A 7,645-nucleotide genomic window follows, 5' to 3' on the forward strand; every position below is an offset into this window, starting at 1 on the left:
ACAAGAGCCTATGTAAAAACTGAAAATAAGTTTATGTAAGCCTAAAAGCAAACAGTACTCCTAATCCTTACTACTCCTTGTACATGTAAGAGCCTTACCCATTATATGTCTATGACTACTCGCTGATTCACATGCTGAGACACTTCTGCTTTTGGGAATGACTAATGTTCGGAGGTCACTAGCCTAGAACAAGTGTGCAGGTCAGAAATTCTGACTTCACTGTCTGCCAACTTGTTCTGGGCATGTGAAAAAATGGTTGTAAAGGCTTAAGGTTTTTTACTGCTGTCAATCAAATTCAGTGAGGCGGGACCAGGGAAGGAGGGGGGACCAAGCCGCACTGTGTGTGTCAATAGATGCACACTGCCTGGCACGGTATTGAGCCCATGCGCGTGCCACCATAGGAAGCAGCCTCTTATAGTGGCACACAGAGAACAAGAGGAGCCAAGAGTGCTGCTGGGGGACCTGAGAAGAAGAGGATCAGGGCCTCTCTGTGCAAAACCACTACACAGAGCAGGTATGTAAGACATGTTTGTTATTAAAAAAAAAAAAGCAAAAAACTTTACAATCACTTTAAAAACAACTTTATATTGTGTGGCAACTAAAAAAGTATAGCAGTAGCCATATGTTGTCTGTTCTTAGTTTCCAGAGGTGAAAGGATTTCCCCATCTTCCACAATCAAAGCTAAAAACATGGATCTTTATATCATATGTTTGAACCTGGACTGACATAACCTTTAAATCTGCATGACCTGCTTTACTGCATTTTGCAGATCATCACTCTTTCTTGCGTGGCTTAATGAAATAAACCCTGTGACGAGTAATTCAGATCCTTGGGTCTGTCAGAGATCATATAATCAACTGCCTGGCCTTCTGATCCTATGACCATTTCTGAAAAGAGCCTGAAGCAGCATTTTCTACAGGAAAGGCAAGTAATGAAGTCTTTTTTATTACGCTCTACTTATCTAAGGTTCTATCAGAATATATGTACACTTTAATGGTTAACTGGAGTAGTCATAGAAAGCTTTCAAAGTACAAAGGCTCCTTTTACAAAGCTTAGTAAAGTCATTTGGAGTATGTAGTCATTTGGCCATTTACACCCCGGTCACACCGATCCAGTAAAGTCACACGATTTGGTGCGGCTTGTAGGACACCGATGTCTATGCAAGTCGTACCCAAAGTAGTGCATGCACTACTTTAGAAATCGGTGCGGCTCCGACCAAGTCAAAATCGCACCAATATAACCGCTGTAATTGCAGACAATAGGGTGCGACTTTCCATGCGATTTGCAAGTCACATGACATGGCAAATCGCATGCTAAGTCGCACCCGGGGTGATCGGGGTGTTAAGGGGACTTATCTTCAGTTTCTATTGTGGTTTTTGACCTACAAAATATGCTACCATCATACCTGTCACCAGGAAACTGATAATATTTGGATACCACTACTATTAGGGATCAAAATATTGGTCAAAAATAGTGTTGCCGGCGTTTTGCCAATAGGGAAAAAGGTGGTGATAATGGCTGCCGAAAATGCACGATTTTACCTGAAATTTTACCATGTTTAGGATGCTTATTTCATAGGTCATGTGACTTAAAAAAAAGTCAGCAAAATGCAACGTATGTGCATTTTTGATTGGTTTTCAATGCATTTCAGGTCTGGTTCACACCAATGCAGTTTGCGTTTTGTCATTTTTGCATGCGCCTTTAATGCATTTTTTGATGCATTCAAACTTTTTTTTTTTTACCCAACTTGTTGCTGGGTAGATTAAAAATGCATCAAAAACACAACACGTGGGCTTGGTTTACACCAATGCAGTTTGCGTTTTGCAGTGCCTTTTGCGTTTCTGCATGTGGGTTTTTGACACTTTTTTTGGCCAACTTGTTACTGGGCAGATTAAAAGTGCAAAACATATTGAAAACGCAACATGTGCATTTTTTATGCGTTTTCAGGCATTGATTTATTTATTTTTGTCTACCTGTTGCTGAGCATATTAAAAATGCATCAAAAACACAACACATAGGCCTGGTTCACACCAATACAATTTGCGTTTTGTCAGTTTTGCAGTGCGTTTTGCATTTCTGCAAGCAGGTTTTTGATGCGTTTTTGTGTTTTTAATCTGCCCAGCAACAAGTTGGCCAAAAAAAAAATGCATCAAAAACCTGCCTGCAGAAATGCAAAACGCACTGCAAAACTGACAAAACGCAAATTGCATTGGTGTGAACCAGGCCTATGTGTTGTGTTTTTGATGCATTTTTAATATGCTCAGCAACAGGAAGACAAAAATAAATAAATCAATGCCTGAAAACGCATAAAAAATGCACGTGTTGCGTTTTTTATATGTTTTGCACTTTTAATCTGCTCAGCAACAAGTTGGCCAAAAAAATGTGTCAAAAACCCGCATGTAGAAATGCAAAATGCACTGCCAAAACCAAACTGCATTGGTGTGAACCAAGCCCACGTGTTGTGTTTTTGATGCATTTTTGATCTACCCAGCAACAAGTTGGCCAAAAAAAATCAGTTAAATGCGTAAAAAAATGCATCAAAGGCGCATGCAAACTGCATTGGTGTGAACCAAGCCTGAAATGCATTGAAAATACAGCAAAAGCACCTAAAAATGCACCGGTTGCATTTTTTATGCATGTTTGTGGTTTTAATCTGCCCAGCAACTAGTTGGCCAAAAGAAATTAAAAAATGCATCATAATGCAACATGTGCATTTTTTAGGCGCTTTTGCTGCATTTTCAATGCATTTCAGGCCTGGTTCACACCAATGCAGTTTGCGTTTTGTCCATTTCGCATTTTTACACACATTTTGATGCGTTTTTTGAGGCATTTGTGCTTTTTGAATTTTTTTTTGGCCAACTTGTTGCTGGGCAGAATAAAAACACAAAAAATTCTAAATGTTTTTATGTGTTTTCAATGCATTTCAGGCCTGGTTCACACCAATGCAGTTTGTGTTTTGTCCATTTTGCTGTGCATCTTTGAGCCGTTTTGTGCCTAAAACACAACACACATCAAAGACACGCCAAATGCATGAAAGCCCATCAAAAACGCTCTACATGCATTTTCTGCAGCGTTTCCATGGAAGTCTATTAAACAAAAAACACAACATTTTGTGTGTAACCACTTCCCGTCTGGCCCATGTACATAAACGGCCAAATGGGAGCAGTGCAGAAGCGGGTGGCCGTTTATAAACGACCTCCACATTCACTGCTTGTGGGCGCTCCCTGGAAGCGCGTGGCACCGCAATCCAGTGCCCATTGTGTTGCTGTACGGGACCTCTGTGTGAGTTCCCGATTCATGTGACCACTGATTGGCCAATCTTTGATCACAGGAACAGTAGTAAACAAGATGTCACTTCCTGACATCATTGCTTACTACTACTGAAATCTGTGAATGATCACAGAGGTCACATGGTACAAGGCTATTCACAACAGCCTTGTACCATGTGACCAGCTGTGACCAATCACAGCTCACACAGAAATGATTATTTATTTCAGGTACTTATATAGCGCTGTTAATTTACATATATATTGTACATTCACATCAGTCCCTAACCCTCAAGGGGCGTACAATCTAAAGGTACCTAACTCACATTCATACATACACATACTAGGGCCAATTTAGACAGGAGCCAATTAACCTACCAGCATGTCTTTGGAGTGTGGGAGGAAACCGGAGTACCTGGAAGAAACGGGGAGAACATGCAAACTCCAGGCAGGTGGTGCCATGGTTGGAATTCAAACCAACGACCCTAGTACTGCCAGGCGGAAGTGCTAACCATTTAGCCACTGTGCTGCCCATAATTACAGCCTTTATGGGTGTAAAAGCAATCAGTGTAAAAAGGAAAAAAAAATCTTCATCACCCCCACAAGTAGTACAGTGTCACTATGGTGACACTGTACTGCTAGGGTGATGGTATGTTAAAAACAAAATATGAAAAAACTTTTGAAAAATTATAATTTTTGGTTATAAACTACTTTGGGTTATTTGTTTTGACTAAAAAGATAGCTAAATACATTTTGGCCAAGATTTATGAAGAAAGATGATTTATTTGCAAAATTTTATAAGAAAAACACTTTTTTTTCAAAATGTTTGGACTTTTTCATTTATATAGCAAAAAAATAAAAATCCCAGTGGTGAATAAATACCTCCAAAATAAAGTTTTATCTGTTTAAAAAAAATGCTAAAAAATTAATATGGGTACAGTGTTGCATGACCGCACAATTGTCATTCAAAGTGTGATAGCACTGAAAGCTGAAAACTGGCCTGGACCCTTTTGCAGCAGCTCAAAAAATTATAGATGTCCCATAGGAAACCATGCTAAATGGACTGTAATGCATTTCTGCTAAAAGGCCCTAAAAAATGCATTGGTGTGAACAAGGCCTCATTGGGGAGAGGAGGTCCGTTTTGTTTTGTTTTTTTAACTCACCAAATATGCGGTGAGCAGGATTTTTAACATCACAAGGGAAGCGCAATGGACCAGTGTGAAGACTTTGAATTTAAGCACATCCTTACTACGATAGCCGAATGACGGCTAGAGTGCGGTTGTCCAGTTCTGGGAGGGCGTCATATGATGTCCTTCCAGAACACACCCTCCCGAGCGTCCCCAGCAATCTCCGTGACCACGAGGTAAAAGGCCAATCACAGCAGCCTTTTACCACATGATCAGCTGTGCTCAATGACACAGCAGATCACCGAGTAAATACAGTTGCTGGTTAATCGGCAGCACTTTCCTTACGTTGTCACAGCGTGAGGAAAGTACTGCCGATAACCAGCAGCTGTCACAGAGCAGATCGGCACTCATCATCAGTGCCCTGCAGTGCCACCCACCAGTGCTGCCCAGCAGTTGCTCCCATCAGTGCCACCCATCAGTGCCTCCTCAATGCAGCCTATCCGTGCCAACTCATCAACGCACATCAGTGAAGGAGAAAAGGGGGTAAAAGTGCCCGGTAGGCAAGTGGTTAAAGGGATGCCGTTTTCTTGAGCTTTTCTTGTGCCTTTTTTTTTTTGTAAAAACTTCTCAGTGTGAAAGCAGTCTATTAGCTGAAAGGTGCTGAAAATAAATTCATATTCAATGATATTAATTAAAAAGTTTAATATAATACACACATAGAAAAATTTATATATTTTAAAAACCTGTCCATTTTGGTTTTCAGCCAAATGCATCCTGAATTTTCGGTTTTGGTCCAAGAATTTTCATTTTGGTGCACTGAATAGCTGGGACATGAATGTAGTAGGACACTGAGAAGAAATATAGGGGGTCTAATAATGAATGTTCTTGTACACAAATATACTGTCATTTTTTTTAAAAGAGCTTTTAATGCATTTGCCTTTTCTTCTACTCAGGAGATGTGGTTTGAAGTTTGTGCCTGTGATGTAAGCATCTAGACATCTATTTTCCTCTTTCAAGGTTAAGAAAAGCACCTTGTGGCCAATGGAACCAGCAACTGTCATGATGGATGACCACAAGTCTCTATTCTGGACTAGTCACATGATGTTAAACACCCACTTAACTCTGAGCTTGCTCTTAAGCATATAAGGATCTGACTGGACTAAAACTATACGATCACGGCCGGACATTATGAATATATATATATATATATATATATATATATATATATATATATATATATACACATACATACATACATACATATACACACACACACACACACTATATATATCTAGCTATCAGTTTAATTTTAAGATATCAGATATATTGATTACTTTGGTCCATCTCATACGCGGTGAACTTCTGTATGCTATATTATCTCCACTGCAGTGTAATAAATGTACCTTTCTTGATCAATTTGGACTCGCTATCTCATCTGAAAGGTCTCACTTGTAGACCCCCAAACCTGACATGACAACACCAAAGATAATGAGCTAATAATAATTTTTTAAAAATGATATAAAAACATGCTGCAATACTCCAACAAATCGTTACCCCACTCTGTTGTTGTGACTATTGTGTTCATGGGCATTTTATGGGTGTAACATGCTCAGAAAGGTGAAAACATCCATTAAAAGTAAAAGGCCTAGAATACCTTTAAAGATGTTCGGTAATTATTCTTTCCACTTTCATAGAGCACTCAGCACAACAGCTACATGTACCTGCTCCACCTTCCTTGAGCAAACCATTCCTATCGTTCTTTCAGATTATGAGCACTGCACCCAATCTGCTAAAGCTGTGTGAAGGCCTGCTCACAACAAAAATACAAGTGTGCTGCTGCAAAGCCCCTTTTCATGTGTATAGGCAAACTCCATTAGGAAACTCATTCAAAATGAGTGGGTTACATGCATTATAACATGTCTTGGTGTGAATGGCTATCCTGCAGGTATTCTAGTTTCATCCCACACTCCAAAGACATGCTGTTAGTCCTGTATAAAATTAGCCCTAGTATGTATGTATGTATGTATGTATGCATGAGAGTTCCTTAGGTTGTGTAGATTAGATTGAGGGACTTTAGATTGTAAGTTTCTTGGGGCACAGACTGATGTAAATGTACAGTACGTAAAGCACTGCGAAAATTGTTGACACTATACAAAAATTTCTGTAATAAATCATAAGGTAGCCCTAAGTGTAACGCATTCAGAAATCCAACAGGGTACCTCTATTCCTTGTATTACTCCATAAGCTCTACAAAGAGTGGCACAGACTTTTTCAAATCACGTGTTAGCTTCTTCCCACTAGAAATTACAAGAAATTTACGGCCATCCTAATGTGTATCTCACTTGCTCACAAACTATTTCAAAGTGTGAATGCATACTTGTAGCAAGCTGCATATTTTTATAGACTGTCTATGTAAGCCCCTTTGTAAAGTTGCCCCAATGCGCACCAGTTTTCTTTTCACAACACGGCAATTTAACTAAAAAAAAAAAAAAATCAACCCTTTTCTTCATCAACATGTTGAGGGCATGTGGCCTGGTATGGTTCAGGAGGGAAGGGGGGGGGGGCGCTCGCTCGTGCCCCTCCCCCCTTTCCTGACCTGCTGGGCTGCATACAATCCATTGACATCCAATTTTCGTCTGTTCCGGGTTTTTTTGCGGAAGAAAAATAGGGTTTTCTTCCGTTCAACGGATGTTAGCGGATGCGGACATTAACGGATGTAAAAAGATGTTCATCTGTAAGTCCATAGAAATACATGGGGGGGTCCGATTTTCATCTGTAAAGGGACAGATGAAAAACAGACATTCGGAACGCTCGTGTGAAAAGGGCCTTAGAGAGATTTCCTTCACTTTCTGTCCTACTGAAAACAGCTTCACAAGACAAAAAGTAAGGAAAGAAATGCAACACAGACAACAATTAAGGCTCCCTGCACACTGAGCATTTTAATAACACTGGTAACATTAGCTGGGGGTAAAGTCATGTTAAAAACATGAGTTTTTCAGCATTTAGTGGCATTTTTTAACCAAAAAAACAACAAAAATGCCGGTTTGCCGCGTTTCTACATCTAAAAAACTCCTCTAGAAACCCACTAGTTCTGTTTTTTTTTCCAGCCAAAAAACTCCCCTGCCAAAAAACACTGATTACAGTCTATGTGTGCATGGACATATAGGATAACATGCTGGGGAGTTTACTGGCTGTAGAAAAAAAAATGCTAAAAAGTCAAAAACATCCGCTGTAAAAACGTGAAGTGCGAAC

Source organism: Staurois parvus, unplaced genomic scaffold, assembly GCF_062004578.1.
Source record: "Staurois parvus isolate SC_StPar_1 unplaced genomic scaffold, SC_StPar_1.0 ptg000656l, whole genome shotgun sequence".
Classification (NCBI taxonomy): domain Eukaryota; kingdom Metazoa; phylum Chordata; class Amphibia; order Anura; family Ranidae; genus Staurois; species Staurois parvus.